The sequence below is a fragment of the Olea europaea genome, chromosome 10, assembly GCF_002742605.1.
Source record: "Olea europaea var. sylvestris chromosome 10, O_europaea_v1, whole genome shotgun sequence".
NCBI classification, from domain to species: domain Eukaryota; kingdom Viridiplantae; phylum Streptophyta; class Magnoliopsida; order Lamiales; family Oleaceae; genus Olea; species Olea europaea.
In genome coordinates, this window is record NC_036246.1 from 20,472,359 (window position 1) to 20,490,234 (window position 17,876).

The window sequence follows — 17,876 nt, forward strand, 5'->3', positions numbered from 1 at the left end:
CACACCAAGGATCGAGTTGGAGGGGCAAACCAATTAATTTTTTTTAGACATGGGGTCGCTAATGCTCAACTCACCCCCTATGGGAGGGTGAACTTGCGTCCCCTAGGTTGCGGCCAATTCGTCCCAAACTAGGTCCGTGACAGGGAGCTAGATTGTATGGTTAGCTGAATTGAGCCCGACAATGGGCAAGCAAGCAGCTTGGTCCAGTCCTTTTAACATCCTTACCTCCAAGCCTAAGGATCCATCCCACTCATTGTCCCCAAACTTTAACCTAAACCTGTGCACTACAACACCGCTGCCATATTTTCATATATTGTCATTGACACGGCCATCTTCCATCGTGGACACCTGACAATTGCATGGGCTTCAATAAGAGAAAGTTAATTAGATAAAACTATTGAAAATGATTCAATAAACCAAGAGAATTCTTTTGGTTTATCACTCATCTTATTTTGGCCAATTTCTATACGATAACACTAGAAATGGAATCTCAATTGTGCTCCTACAGTGTGCCATGTTCAGATATCCTACTTATTCATAAGCTTTCTCTAGCACACTCACTGCTCAAAGAAAAATGACTTCTATGTTTCAAGGAAGACTTTTTGAAGAAAGATATTAGATTCAATTTATAATCTAGCATAATAAATATAGTGAAACCGTGAGTCTGCAATTGATATATCCTCTGCTATAATCTGCTCTTCGGTTGCAATTTCTCTTTAAGTTATCTCTTCTTTTTGGGTATTTCCACACTTCTAAAAGTTAGATCAAGATTCGTTTGTGGCTAATAACACATCATGAATAACATATTTGTTGTACCTTATCTGGGCCGCATTTGGGAGTGATTTTGAGAATTGATTTTATGACCGTTAGAAGAAAAGTATGGACTACCCGTGAGAGAAGAAGTCAAACTTTATTGCTGGAATAGTGAAATAACGATTCAAAAATCAATTTTTTAGGGTGAAAAATCACTTCCAAATAAGCTCCTAATGTTTTTTGCCATAGTTGAGCCTCAACCTCTATGCTTGAGTCATCACAAGATATAGGACTTGTTCGGTGATGATTTTGAGAATTGATTTTTTGATCGTTGGAGAGAAAAATGGGTCCTATCTGTGAGAGAAATGGTAAAAAATGATGGTTTAAATAGTGAAATACGATCAAAAAATTGATTTTTTTAGAAATCAATACCAAACACACCCATAGCCCCCGTTTTTATGGAAATGAAAATGGTTGGAATAGTATTTTTCTGAAAAATGAGTGGTTGAAAAAGAAAGAAAAATTTTCGATTTACGTGTAATATTATTTTATGAAAGATTGTGTGGTTGAAAATAAGATAAAGAGAAAATGAAATGTAATGGAATAAAAATTAATGGGACAAAACGAGGGGCATAATGTGAATGGCTAGTGCCTAGTTGGAATAGGGAAACTACTTATGATCGACAAGTGAGTCAATTTCTTCAATCCCACAAAATTTTCTCTACAATAATAATAGCAATATTCCTTTATCGGCCAATTATCAATATTCTTACTTGAACAAATCGAGAGTGTTCAATGGATTTAAAATGTTATCACTTGAAAGAAAATATACTGGTGTTTGGAGGTGCGGAAGCAAGTTGTTCTTCCTCTGATGGAACTGAAAAGTTGTAGGACAAGAAGAAATGGGTTATCTTTGTTGGAAAAATGAGTAAATAGGTTACTTTTGGCATAAGTTTGAGTGGGACTCATTGGTCCGATTTGGGAGATCAAAGTTGATTTGTGTTCTCCTCTGTGAGAGCATCAAAACCATATATTTACTTGCCAAATTTAAGTAACGGATGAATGAGAAATTGGAGTTCAAAGTTGGTAATTGGAAGATAGTTTATGTGGAAAAAGTGAAAAATCGACATTTGTCCCACATAGAAAAATGAAGAAAGCATGAACCACTTTATATATGCCTACATTTTGGAATAATGTAATCGTGTGTAGCATAGAGGCTCTCTCCACGTTCGCGCACAGGGGGTGCAAATCTCAGACTGAAATAGCCTTCGGGCCTTGAATTTGGGTGCGGGCGCAACCTACGCACACGAATGTCGGATCGAACAAGGCAAAATTCGCCCCTTCGGAGAGTCCACGTTTTGCAATTTTTTTTTTTGCTTTCTTCAATGACTTTTGAGTTTCTGAAACTGCAAAAACTCCAATGGACTCCCAATGGTCATAGTGTTAATGGGCAGTAACTCCAATAGACTCCCAATGGTCACAATGTTAATAGGTAGTATGCCTATAAAAAGGCTCATTATCTAGCAATCTAAAAAGTATGCCTATAAAAAGGCACATTCTCTAGCAATCTAACACACTCGAAAATCTCATCTACATTCCTGCATACACAGTTTCTTCTTTTCTGTATTCCTTGTCCAGTAAGATCTTGTTCTTGTAGTGATATTGTTCGGATACTAGATAAGTTCGCCAGAGTAGTACATACTGTGCTCAGATTCTACTATATACCGTTGTATTCTGGGAACAGACATTCGGATTAAAACTCAAGCACGTACGGTGAGAGGGCGAATTTGTTTTAAGGACACTGTGTTTACACGGGCCTCGGGTTAAAAATTTATATGAAATTATAAGCATGTCGTTAATTTTTTTTTTTGTTCTCTGAAATTTCTATTAATTTTCAGCTTTCCCGTTTAGATTTATTAAATTAAAGTGTTTTACATAATTTAATATAATTTAGTTCTAAATTAGATTAATATATTGTGGTTTATGATAATTTAGTTTATTGTGTAATTAACCAATATTATAAACCGGTATGAGAAAACCCCGTATTTAATTCTATTGTATGCGTAAAATCAAGTTTGTGCAAATTCGGTATATAATCTGTGCATATACGGTATGCTATATATACAGTATATTGCATATACGGTAAGTGCAATTTTGGTATCTAAAATGCATATACAGTACCCGTAAATTCGGTATCATTCCACCAACATAATTTCCAACAATCTTCAAAGACTCATGTCATTATCAGATACAAGAAAATCAAAAGTTCATTCTTAATTGTGGAAGTATTAATGGAGATAACAATGGTGACCCATTCCTCAAATTTACTAATCAAAAGCCAATGGGATTCTGGGTAACAACCACTCCGTCTAGTATGACATTAAGCAAGTTAAGCAACTTATTAGCTTTGGTAATGGTTTACGCAGTCATGACAATTAACACACAAGAAAAAGGATCTATCAATGCTACTGAATGAAAATTGATTGTATGTACCATAAAAATATTCGAAGGGGTCCGTGTGGCCCCCATTAAAACGAATTATAAATTTTGGAATAATAATTTTTTGGATGAAGTTTTTTGGTTTATATGTAATATTATTTTGTTGGAGAACGTGTTGTTAAAAAGAAGAGAGAGAAAAACGTATTATAAATTTAATGGGCTTAAATGGGGGCTTAGGGTGCCGATATTGGAAAATGTGCATGTGATGGTGGTGTCGACAGCTGTGGACAGAAATGAGGCGATGGTATTGTTGTGACGCATGTTTAGGAATGGGACGGGGTGGGAATTGGGGACTCTATTTATTTTAAATATTTTCTTTTTGTCTTCTTTTTTTCTTTTGCTTTTTATATTTGTATTTTTTTTTAATATTTTAAAGTTGAAGACAATAATATCTATCTACTGAACTATAACAAAATAATTTGAAGAATTCTGTCAGTGAGGAAGATATATTCGAATAAATGAAAGGTTGTGGATAGGAGGAGGGGTGAAAATTGAATAAGGACGAAATTGCCATAAATGGGAAGATTGGGAAAGAAAATGAAATTACTCAATTTTTTACACTCTAATAAATTCTTTACTTTTTACAACAACTTTACCCTTAGTTTTCAATTAATATATATTTTAACGTGAACTAGTCTCATTACTATCTCTACTTCTAGAAAGCTTAGTAAAACGTGATGGAGGAACAAGAGGGTGGATCACTTGAACATGGAGGAGGGCAAGGATAAAGGCAAAGGCAAATGTGATTGTTGGAAAAGGGGTGGACGGTTGGAATGAGAATGGGATAGGTTTGAGACGGGACGGTATGTCCTTTCATGTCCTGCCCTGTCTCATCGGGGATTTCTTTCCCCGTGCCTTTCTTTAGATAGGACGAGGCACCCATTTACCTTGTCTACCGTCTTGTATAATATATGTACAAATTTTTTTTAAGAGAGAAGAACACCAATTGCTTCAAATCAAACTTTTCTTCTTATTTTTTTAAGAGAAATAAAGAGTAATATTTCATATTGAACATATCTCATTTTTAAAGAGTCTCTTTGATCTTACATTCCCATGTACATATATAGACATGTTTGCCTAAACTTAAGGGTTTTGCCTAAACTTAAGGGCTCTTTTAATCCAACGAGATTCGAAGAGGAGGGCTGGGAATATACAACGAAATTCGAATGAAGGAAAGCCGTTGAAGACCTTTGTTTTAATTTTTGGCATTCTTATTTTGAAAATTACATTCCATATCAAAGGTACGAAACTAAACTATGAAAAGCTGGCTATCATCAAAGAGCAATTCTTGTGTTTCTTCTTCTTCTTCTCCTCTCTCTCTCTCTTTATTTATTTATTACTATTATTTTATTTTATTTTATTTTGGTAAGTTCCTTAAGGTCCAAAAAAGCCACTTTCAAGTAAAAACGACAACATACCTTCTTGACCTGCCCTTTTTGCTTGTCAAGAGTATTGAGGTTAGGATGGTGATCAGGAACATGATCTCGGGTCCGACTCTCTCTCTCTCTTCTTTCTTTTTCTTCTTAATTTTTATTATAGTTTACATTTTTAAATTTAGATCGAATTTTAAAAATTAAATTAATGAACATTAAAAAATAAATAGGTAAATGTCCAAATGAGTTGGAAATGGAGAATATTTTAATGTGAACTAGCCCCATTACTATCTCTACTTTTAGAGGGCTTAGCAAAACATGCTATACACATGGTGGAGGAACAAGACGATGCTCGAGCAAAAAGAAGGGAGACGGCAAGTGGGGAATGGGGTGGAAAGTAGGAATTAGAATGGGCTAGTTTGAGACGGGACAGGATGTCCTTCCTATCCCACTTCATCCAGTTAGGGGTTTCTCTCCTCGTGCCTTGTTTAAGAGGGGAAGAGGCATCCATTTATGTTGTTTACCTTCCTGTATAATATTTATATTTACATTTTTTTTGGTGAGAGGGATAAGAACACCAATTGCTTCAAATCGGACTTTTCTTTTTCTTCTATTTTTTACTTTTTCAAGAGAAAGGAAGAATAATATTTCAAATTTAACACATCAGTTTGATGGAATGGGAAAATGGAGAGGCAGTGATCATTGGGGTTGGTTGGGGGGGGGGTAGGGTTGGTAAATCAAAATTTTATTTTGGAATTTTTTTAATAATATCAAACGAGTGTGGGCACAAGGATTAACACGACTCGCAAAACTCGACGGGACGAGGAATTCTCACCCTGTTTGGGTGGATCGATCAAGTTTTTCGTCATCCTAGTAAACTGGTCTAGAAGAATGGGTCTACTCATTTTTTTTTCCTTTTTTTTTTCTCTTTTAATTTTTATCTGAAGTCTAAGGGGAAATAATCTCTTAACTAAAATAATCTTAGACTCTGTAATTAACTTTCCTTTCTTCGTAAGAATATATTGCATTTCAAGAGAATTGGTTTACATAATATATAACAATGGATTGTTGTTCTATATAGATTATCATTTAGTCGAGTTAAAAGTTCAGTCGACAAAATATTGTTTAGTGGTCATTAAACTTTAATAAAAAAATTATATAGCTTCCAAACTAATCAAATCGTTATTTCATTGCTTATTAAAAATAACAAGTTTTTGGATGGGCACGGAACTTATCAAATCATTATCCTATTGGTCATTAAATTTTAAAAGTTTTTTGGATAGTTACCAAACTTTTCAAGTCTTTATCTCATTCATCACTCAATAATTCATCGTGAAAAATTTCGACAAACTCAAAACGTGACAAACGAAAATACTACGTGGTATATTGTATTCGTTATTTGACGAAAAATCAGTCAAAAAAGCATTTATAAAAATGTGATTAACAAGAAAAGCAATATAATAATAATACTAAGGGTCTGTTTGATTACAAATATGGAATTTGGGTGGAAAGAAAATGAATTTCAGGGAATTGAATTGTCTAAAAATTATTTTCCTGTGAATTGTCAATTTATTGTGTTTGATTGGTATAATTTTTCACGTGAAAAATGTTAAAATAAAAGTATTTTTTGGTATTCGTTTGATTTTGTTTTATATGAAAATTGTCAATTAAATGGATAAAATTTACTGGTATTGAGGATAAAATTTGTTTTCATTGCCAAAAAAAAAAACAAAAAATTCAAGAAAATCATCTATCTTTTGATGTTTGTTTGACTTTATTTTACATGGAAATTGGCAATTAAAGGGAATTTTTTTTACAATAATTTTAAAAATTTGTTTCCATTGTCAAAATAAATAAATAAATAAATAATTTGAAAAATTGCTACAGTAACTGTAAAAATAAATTCTCACCATATTGGTGAGAATTTATTTTCCTCAATTAGGTGGAAAATATCTATGTGGTGACAAAAGCAAGAAAACCAATTCCATGGAAAATAAATGGTATCAAACACCATTAATTGAGTAAAAAATGGAAAACTTATTCCATTTTGCATGGAAAATGACCCAATCAAACACTATCCAAATGAAAAATATAGATAAACAAAGAGAAAGCAGATGAATGTTAAATCGCATTTTCTATATGTGCATTTAATAAAAGGATGCACGTTTTTGTCTGATTTTCGTCAACTAACAATAATAATGTGTCATGTCAATGTTTCCATTTGCCACATCGTGAGTCCAACGAATTTTTAATTGTGAGCTATTGAGTAACGGATGATGTAATAATTTGGTTAGTCAGATAACAATTTGAGATTTTTTTAAAGTTAACAAAATAGATAACAATTTGATAAGTTCAATGATTATTCGAAAAATATTAGTGTTTTAATGGTTAATAGGATAAAGATTTGATAAGTTCGACGATCATCCAAAATACTTTTATATTAATGTCCAGTTGAAAATATGGTGCAAAATTTAAGGATCAATTCGATGTTGAACCCCATATAAGGTCTATTTAGCATGTCTTTGAAAAAGTCCAAACGAAATTTTGAAATCCATAAGTTGCTTTGATCCGTTCGGCTATTTTTTATGAAAGCGCTTCTTTTAGTTAGAATTTAAAGGAAGCTAGTCAATTGTGGCTTTCTCTAAATTCACTTTTCAAAATATGAAACTCTTTTAAAAAAAATTAACTTTTAAATAAAAATTAAGTTAGCTTCCTCCAAAAACTCTTCTACAGAAAGTAAAAACAAAAGTCATACAGAATAATCGGTTATTAGTATTAGGTTAGATAGTCTATAGTTCTTGCACAAAATAGACATACATGTGCATGCACAAAATAGACATACATGTGCATGCACAAAATAGACATACATGTGCATGCATATGTTGTAGCCAAGGAGGGGGTAGTGGGGGGCAGTGCTAGGCTTACCTAAGAAGAAATTGTTGAATTTTGGCACAAATATTAGTATTAACTCAGCTCTAGTTTGAATTTCAACCCAAGTCCAATGCTCAATTATTCAAATTGTATTAAAAACACTAAAATCATTAATTACTCTTTTTATTACATTCATAAAATGTGAATATTTTATTGTCAAATTAGATATTTTATTTAATGCATGTAAGTAAATTTTATTATGGATAATTTGTATTAATTAGATCTAAAAGTAAATTACTTATTTTAATAGTTAGAGACACGACTTATTTTTCTAAATTTAAAAGTAATTTTTTTTTTTTATCTCTACTTGTGTTTTCATTTATTATTTATTCATATTTATAGAAAAATAACTTATTTTGACCATAAAATAGATATTATGATCAAAACAAATAACTTACTATAAATTTGATATTGACAATAAAAAGAATATTTGTTAAAACTTATTTATTTATAAAATAATCCATTAATGAGTATATTGTCGAAATCGAGCAAAAAATGGATATGAATTAAATTTAATTTCTTTGGCCCTCGAAATTTTTAGTTGATTTTTCTCAAATTGGTTGAGAGCTTCACTCACTTTGAAATGTGGTGATATAGAAGATTGATGAACATAACAAATAATATTTTGAGATAATAACATATGGATTATAGTGATATATAATTGATTGCGCGTTGCAATCAAGCTTTCAGTTGTTTAGAAAGACTGATTGTTAAAGTTACTAGAAAAGTACTCATTAAGCAATTTTTAAAAATTTCATTGGTGGATATATATTTTAACTTGTTTCCATTATGATTCGATTATTTTATATTTTTTAAGGTAAGTGTAGATTTTCTATTTGGTAAAAAAATACAAAGATTTAGTGGAATATTATAACGTGAGACATCCAAACTTTATATATATATATATATATAATTTCATTGAGTGCCGTATAATTTTTATCATGAATGTGACGAGAATGACCTCTAAAACTCGATTTCTTGTGATGTGAGTTCATTCAAAAAATTTTAAGTATCAGCCCGTTCAAACATTATTTTTTGGGCTTCGTCCCCAACTGTACCTTTAGTATTACAAGCATGTAGTTGTCTATTGTGTTGAGCGCGGAAGCTTTGATATCACTTGATGATTTCAAAGCATTGTAAAGAATGAGATTTAATGACGATTTAAAGTAATGAATATCACAACGAGAAAACAAGATTAAAAGTAAAGAAATAAAACAAAGAGAATTTATAGCATATGAACGATATATTATAAACTGACAATATGGAGAGAAATTACAAACACAATAATAATGTTTAAACAAAACTGACAAAAGAGCCTTGTTGAATGCAGTTAGACTCCTTTCCTACACAAACAACATGCGATTCAAGACTCTTATTTGAATCACAACTCTAACAATCTCCACCTTGACTTAAATTTCGGTGCAATAAGCGGGGCTCCACAAAATTTCTCCACCCCAGAAATAAACTCATTTGCATTGAAATGAAATGGCAAATCTCCTCAATACAGTAACCAAAATTCTCAATCTAAACCATCGTCCTCTATTCGGAGTCCACCAGCGAAACTTGAACCCTACTCCCGGGTTCCCAAAATTCCACCAAGAAATTAATGTTTACCAAACAGGGTCGAAGTACACCCTGTAGCAGAAATCATACAAAATGCTTGAACAGAAGGCCTCTTGTTAGAACTGTTGCCTTTAATGTCCCCAAAAGCATTACAAACATCACTGACATCACAGTATCTACGCTCAATTGATCCAATCCTAGCAACTGAACATAGTGCAACAGCTGAAATTGGTAGCAAAGCGAAATCACCAACGCTCCTTCGAGTAATGTTTTGAACCAACCCAGAGCCCATCACAAGAGGTACTGTACCAAACTGAATATCCACAATGGTACTGAATTTATCCATATGTCTCTTAACTGGTTATGCGCTCCCCTACAAGATGTACAATTGAGAAATTCTCCATCCCTCTAGTATAACCCAGACACTCTTTGGACCTTCAGACTTCACCTCTACCAGAGAATTTATACCCTTTTACATCCAGAGCATTAAGTGAGATGAGATTCCTTTTCAGGTTTGGAACATGTCGAACTTGATCAATCGTTTTGACTGTCACATCCCGCAAACTAAATTTGACCGACCGATCTCAACAATACGATAAGACTGGTTGTTTTTTATTACAACTCCACCTTGCTGAACAGCCTCATATGTTTGAAAGAAATCTCGATTGGAACAATATGATGCGTATATACCTAATCAAGATTCCACTCCTTGTCAGGCCTAGATTCCACGTCAGATACTATGGTCAACATTACATCTCCACCGTCTGAAAAATCCTCAACTACATTTGTTTCATCTGAAGTCAAAGGCTGTGCTTCACGATTTGCAGCTAAATCACCTTTAGCCTGCAACTTATCGCAATCCTTCTGAAGATGTCCCATACATCCGTGGTAGAAGCAAAACAAATTGCTGTTATTCTTTAATCTGCCCCTTCGTCGACCACGATAAGGTACAAAAGCTTCCTCATCCCTCGATGTAGCTCCAACCAAATGCTTCAACTTCTCATTTGAGTGCAAGACATTATAGATGTCGTCTGTAGTCAAAGTATCCCGACTATACAAAATGGTGTCCCGAAACGACGCATAAGAGCCAGACAACGAACATAACAATATTAAGGCCAGATCCTCTTCATCGTACTTAACCTCCAAAGTTTCCAAATCTGCAACTATTTTCTTGAATACGACAATATGGTCCTCCAATGACCCTCGTTTCGCCTTGCGATGAGAATATAGCTTCTACTTTAGAGCTAGCCAGTTTGCCTGTGAGACTTTTAGTCATGCATAATTACTATAGTTTCAACACAAAAGAGCCGCTGTTTTTTCCTTCAAGACATCCTACACAATATTGTTGGATAAATGAAGATGGATCTGCGATAAAGCATTTCGATCCCTCCGTTGTTTCTCTTCCATTGTCCAATCAGTTGTCATCTTCTCAAAACCTAGCAGCGCATCGTCCAATTCCAAATACGCCAGAATAGCCCTCATCTTTACTTGTTACAAAGAAAATCTTGTATTGCGATCCAGTAGCGGAATGTTATACCTCATGGTAGTCAACTCTGAAAAAACCTCAACCAATCTACAGAAGAAGAACCAAACTCTGATGCCACTTGTTGGGTGCGGAAGCTCTGATACCACTTGTTGATTCCAAAGGGTTGTAAAAAATTAGATTTAATGACGATGTGAAGTAATGAAGATCACAACGAGGAAACAAGATTAAAAGTAAAGAAATAAACAAAGAGAATTTATCGCAGATGAACGATATATTATAAATTGACAATATGGAGAGCAATTACAGATACAACAATAATGTTTAAACAAAATCGACAAAAGAATCTTGTATTTATATGCCACATTTCAAACCCTAGAAGAATCCTAAAAGGTAAGAAAATATATTACAATTAGGAAACTCAATTTCAACGAGATTTTGTTTCTTTGTTGTTGAATACAGCTAGACTCCTTTTCAACACTAACAACACGCGATTCAAGACTCCTATTTGAGTCACAACTCTAATATATTGATAGTATGTATTGTAAATAGCACACTACCAGGACGAAATGTAATAATAATAAATGGATCCCTATGATCCTATACAGCGCTCTCTAAATGGAATACCTCGGTAAGGGTGCTAATGTAATGTGATTATAGAATTGTGTATGAATAATATTGCTCATGTTTGAATTAATTTGAAGTACTTGAACTTATATTTGCAGATTTGCTTATATTTGATTTAATTTGAAGTACTTTAACTTCTATTTGTGGATTTATAGCAAAGTGGGGTTTTAGTTTTTTCAACTGTATCTGTAGATTAATAGTAAAGTACGGTGTAATGTTGTAATAAAATGAAAAATGATACTTTTTAAAACAAATTCATAAGTGTTGACCTTATATTCATGATTTAATTGCATCGATATTGTTCTACTACCTTAATTTATCACGTACTTGTAGGACTTAAAAATTGAATCGATGTCGATTTTTTTTTTCCTTGCCAATTTTGCAAACTTTTTTGAGGTTTGGTAATTTTCTAAAACAGTGGGTCAACAATGCCATTTTGTTAATTTTTCATAACACTAATGTTACAAATTTTCTCATTTTTTCGAATGGATTTTTACACATGGTTCCAATAAGGTTTAAGGGTTGTATTTACTATTTAGCCTAGCGATAGAAGTGACATAATGATTAAAAATTTAAGAAAAAATATAGCAACGAGAGTTAGGAGAGGTATAGTTAAGTTTTCAATTTTCATTTTAAAAATTCTTAGCTTCGAGATGATCCAATTATTATTTGACTTCCTTTAGACCTGATATGGTTTGAAATGTATTACGTGTTGATACATTGAAAGAATCGAGCTACGCGAATGACTTCTCTCGGACCTAAATATTTAATTTTTATTTGTCCAAAAAATTTAATTTAACAGAGCCAAAAGATTGAAAACTAAAGAGGAATTCGAAAAAGAAAACAAAACAGGAAATAAACATCTGACTAGTGTGTGAATCATATCGAAATTACGACCCACCAGCAACCCAATTCGCAAGATCCCAATTTTTTTCCCCCAAACCAATCTGGAGCCATTTTCAGAGGGTTCCGACGAAGACAGAGAGGATATAGGTTTTCACAAACTTATAAAAAGGGTTTTGATACTTACACAAACTTATCAGATAGAGGAAAGATGTCTCTAAATAATGTAAAGATGTCGGAGGAAGTGTGGTTGACATGTCTGACTCATGCATTGTCCACTGAGACCGAAGAGATCATGGGTCTTCTTCTCGGCGACATTCAGGTGGATTATTTTTTGCCAGTCTCTTGGATTTTCACATCTTTTATTGGGGTCAGCTCATAAAGTTGGAAACTTAATTTTGTGTTGAACAATAATTCTTAATGCGTTTCTTTTTTTGTTCTTTGATTGAATCTTCTGCGCAGGGTTTTATTCTGTTGATTTTAGTTGTATTGATTATTGACATCCCCTGAAATTCTAACGTAGTTTCTGGCAGGAATTTAATCTTCACTTCGAAAATTTGGATTTGAAATGAATTCTGAATTGGGTTTTGCAGGACTTCATCAAGTTCAAACGTGATATGCCTATTTTCTTATGATGGTTAATGCGATTTTAAAATATTTCTGTGGGATATTTTGGATTTTAGTTAATTTAGAATTGGTTTTATTGATTCTTGATATTACTTGTGATGTTGACTAACATCTTCTTATTGCTAAAGAGTTTTAAGGTAACTTGGTACTATAATCTGTGTGAGACCTTGTTGGCACAACCTTTTACAGTCTCCATTGCGTTCCATCTAAAGTTCTCAGATCTTAAAGAACATCATAGTTTTTCCTTTTTACTTATGCAACCTTTTCCACTAATGCTTTTATTGAGATTTTCCTTGAAAATTCAGAAAATGCAACTATCTTCATTTGTTGAACATGCATGAGTACTTATAAAATGATAGACTACAAATGCAAAAGATGCACAGTGTTAGTGCTCCTCTTCAGTTTGGGTATTATATTTTGCTTGCAAACAAACACAATAAAAATGGTTCTTGTTTTATGCAGCATTCAAGAAATGGAAATGTGACCGCATTGATATGGGGAGCCCTGCCACAACCTCGTGCTGATCGTCGAAAGGATCGGGTAGAGACTAACCCGGAACAGTTGACTGCCGCATCAGCTCAAGCTGAAATATCCTTTTTGGCTATGCGTACTCTTCCTTGATTTCTTGGTTGTAATGTAAATTGATGCATAATATTAATATGTTTCGGATTTTGGTACTTTGCAGAATGCAAAATAATACTGGTTCTAGTTGTACCATTTTCCCATAAAGTAACAATATTTCAAATTTATCTATTTCTATACCTTATTTGTTGTGACTGAATTTAGTGGACTACAATGGGTTAAAAAAAAAAAAAAAAAAAAAAAAAAAAGCGTGGTAGTCCAATGTGGCGGCTAAGTGAGGCCACGTAAGCAATATTAATCCGGTGATTATTTTCTTTAAATGTCGAACAGATGCAATGAACCTTTTTTTTTTTTTTTTTTTTTTAAATTTTTTTTTGGATTCAGATGTGCGGACTCAGGCTATGTATCAACTGTTGGATTCTGGTTTTATTGGGTTGATATTTTCATGTTTCAGTGAAGATGCGCGAAAGGTTTGTGTTAGTTTTCTATTGAAATGTCTATGCAAAAGATGCCATATAATTTTAACGTAAATCATTATAGGTTGGAAGGATTCAAGTCATTGCGTTTCAGTCTTCAGATGGAAAGCAGAACAACATTTTTAGATCTGTTTCTATTTCTCCACAACATAAAAGTTTTATAGATATTGAATCATCTTTAAGTTCCTCAGAGAACGCAGTGACTAGATCAGTCCCTATCAGAGAAAGTATTGAACAGGACACTGGCAATTCTGGTGCAACTACCGTAGAAATTAAGGTATATTTAAACGAACCAGGGTGCATCTTCCCTGCGTCCCTTCTGTATCTTTTAGGAAAGCTTTTCTCCTTTCAATTTTTGTTTTGCAACTCTGTTACTCACTCAGACTTTGATATTCTGAGGTGAAACATGAGCCATACTTACTGTCCTGAATGATGAAAATGAATTTAACAGTTTGATGGTGTCTGTTGATCAATTTTTTGTATAGAGTTTGCTGATTGTGAGACTGGTCTTCTTAGAATGACGATTGTCACTTTCAATTCAGAATGTTATCTGTTTTGACTTTTGATTGCTGATGTATTTCAATTCTAACTGATTGGCTAGGTCGGGGATAAATCACATGACTTGGGAGGATCTTCTGGGAATGTCAATGCCAGAATGGTGGAAAATTACAATGCGAACAATTTAAATAATGCAATTCCTGATTTAGATCCCATGGAGATGTCAGATGGTATGCAGGAAGCAATGCACCTTTCCAATATGGAGATGAGGTAAAATGAGTATGTTCTCAAATCACTTTGTGTCCTTTCTTCGAACGTAATATTTTTGTTTACAAGAATTAGCACCATGAAAAATTAGCTTGATTTTAGCGCAATATGTTGGAGAACATATTCAAAAAAGAAGGGAAAAATGGGCAGCCAGAGAGTAGAAGACGACAAATTTAGAAGTGAAAACCAAAGACAACTGACAAAATCTATGCTAATTGAGCAGCAGTAATTGTATTCCTGTAAATGTTCGACAAAGCTGGAAAATCTTACTGAGCTTGCTTAATTCCTTAATTGAATGGTAAATTAAACACAACAGCTAGTTGTTCTCATGTCTTTGAATTGCCATCTAGAGGATATGAGGATCTCCCTTTGTTCGTATATGATTATCATATTTTTTATTATGTGGAATAGCATTTGTAAAATGATTTTTGAAATCGTGGAGACATTTTTTCCCTTTTCTTCTTCCTATTTCCCAATATCTTCATGGATGTATCTCAACCATTCCAATGTCTAGAGATGGATGCCTATATTCTCTAAATGGGTTTCAGAGAGTTGAGATGTGCGAAAATAATATGCTTTTTCATTTGATAAAAGTGAAGTATAGGTCCCTTAAAGTAGGTAAAAAGGAGGATAAAGGTCGGGAATGCAATGTCAATTTAGTATTAGTTTAGGTTAAATTTTTTATTCTTTTTTTGAAAAACTATTCTTTCAAGGAAAGTGAACATTATTTTACGAGATCCCCGAACAGAAAGATGGATATTCTTTGAGACAGTATCAATAATTTACATATTTATATATACTACTTTGGCATTGAATTGCCTGTTTGTTGAGATAGTACATAATGAATATGGATAAAGCTGCTGTTGAAGAAAACCTTGAGGGACTTTAGCAGCTAACTTTGCTGAAGCGCCATTTGTCTTGAATGCTCATCACGCATAAAGTTTTTTTGGAACTTGGAAGCTTGTAAAGTCGAAAAGCGTAAGATAGAGAGCGAAGCTTGATGTTATAATATTTATGAATGAAGCCTTTTAGCTTCAGGCACAGAAATGGAAGGTCACCAAAATTCTTTTACATGGCATGCTATAGGAATACTAGGCTTTGGTATCCATATAGTTGAATGAGTTCATTTTAACCGCATGAATGAATTTGGTACACTACCAGAAGAAATTAAATTAGGTGTTTTATTGGCAATTGATTATGTGATTTTGGGTTCTCAACTACTAAAAATAAGTTTTATGTCTATATAATCGCCTTTGTAGAGCTCGTTATCTCTTCTTTTGTATTGCCTATCAGCCCAATTATTTTGTCTCTCTTTGATTCTAAGTTGCATTCAACTTAATCTCAGGAAAGCTCACATGCATGTATAGATGGAATATTTTTATGAAGCCCAGATGATGTAATTGGTCTGTTTTTATGATTTTTGGTCAGTTATAATATTTCATTCAAAATGTATAGAAGGGATTCAGTTCCTTTCGTTCCAGACTCTGATTTCTTACTGCATTTTGATTTTATTTGTTCTTCACTCACAACGACAGAGGTGGCATTTTTAAGTATATTTAATAGTTGCCATATAATGATCTTCTCCATATGTATGTTTTTGTTTTCTGGCAGTGGTGCAGAATTTGTGAGAAAGGAAATTTCTCTTTATGTGCTGCCAACCTCATCCCTTCTCAATCTGGATTCACCTCTGTCTTCGTTTACAAATCTTCAGCGTGTTTTATATGAAGAGGAGCGGACTGCTTATAAACAGGCAGTCATCCAAAATATGAGGTATTATTCTGTGACTTGATTGAGGTGTGACCAGTTCTTTTTTATTTCATTGTACTCATTTCGTGCAACTTTGGCAGGGAAGGGAAAGTGCACCCTCTTACTTATATTCATCACACATCAACTTATCAGGCTTCCATGTGCAAAATGATAGAATATTGGTAAGAAGCAGTATGATGTTTTACACCAGAATCTTCAGCTTGGCATTTGCTTAAATGTATCATGTTACGTACACTGCAGCTTAAGTCCTGCCATAAACGTTCTTCAGGATCAGTTAAGAGAAAATGAAGTTCGGGTAACGATCATTTTGGCTTTCATGTCTCGTAGAATTTCTTTTTCCAGTTTTATCATTTTTAAATAAAGAAATGAACACAATTAGAGAAAGACCGACATTCAATCCCATCTGGCTTTCCCTTTAAACTCGAGCCTTTTTCATATGCTAAAACTGTTGGGAAAGTTTGTTTTGCTGAAAACTTAGCCTCAGAATGTTATTTCTTGGAGAGTTAAATGTTTGACAGTTTCCTGAAATGATACTGAAGCTCTCTCTAACTATTTACTTCAAGAAGTTAATAATATAGAGAGAATCAATATATTGCTTGATTTTCTGAAATATTATGTTCCGAAACATTTATTTTATTCTCTGTTATTCTCTCACCATTTTTGAAACCAGTAATCAAGATTTCCTCTGGTTTGTGTATTAAAATATTAACGGACATTTTTTTTTTGATCCTTCTGGTCATTTAATTTGTTCATCTTTGTCTAGCCGGGTGCTACAAACATGCATTGTATTTTTCTTTGCTGAAACAGTTAAAAATGCTTGCTGATGAAGCCAAGGTTTTGGAGGCGGAGATTGCACGAGGAAGCGAGTCAAATTCTTCACCTCGTTCTCCATCCCAGGGGCTTCGAGGTAGTCCAACTGGTCATAGAGACCTGTATCCTACTGGTTTCAACCAAATGAGAAATGTTGGGGGTCGTGGTAGCCGAAGCCGAAAAGGATCCTAGTTCTATATCAGACCAATCTAGTAAGAGATTGTTCTATGTATCATGTTTGGCTTTTTTGTTTCAATTGAGCCACCCTTTTGTTAGTGCCCCTTGTTCTAGCTTGCTAAATCTTGCACATGTTCGTGCCTTAGCGGGTTTGTATACTGTACTTTTTCGTGGCCCCTATGTGAAAACTGCCTAATGGTATATACAGATATCATGAATTGAAAGTTCCAGATGCATATATTTATTCATGCACGAACAAGGGGCACCAAAATTCTGTACAAGGAAAATAAAATGGCCAATCCTGTAGATTTGGTAATAAATATAAAGTTGAATCACCTATACAAGTCAAGTGTGTAATTACTAATGATAAAGTTTCCTATGCTTGTCACGGGCCTAATTTCGTAATACTTGAACTACACTAAAATCGTGCGGCCTTAACGCTTAACAGTTCTTGTCCCCACGAGATAGTGTTAAGTCAACTTTAACACTCAACAATAATTTAACCAATGAGTCTAAATTATATGTTAACTTTGATAGAGAAGGAAGATACGAAATTTATGAGGAAAAGAACACATGTTTGGGAAAATTTCTTTGTATTAA

The 17,876-nt window shown here is 33.6% G+C and overlaps 1 pseudogene; it reads left to right on the forward strand.

The window, feature by feature from the left end:
* Positions 1–12,045: 12,045 nt before the first annotated feature.
* LOC111401457 lies at positions 12,046–17,611 on the forward strand (annotated as a pseudogene).
* Positions 17,612–17,876: the final 265 nt, after the last annotated feature.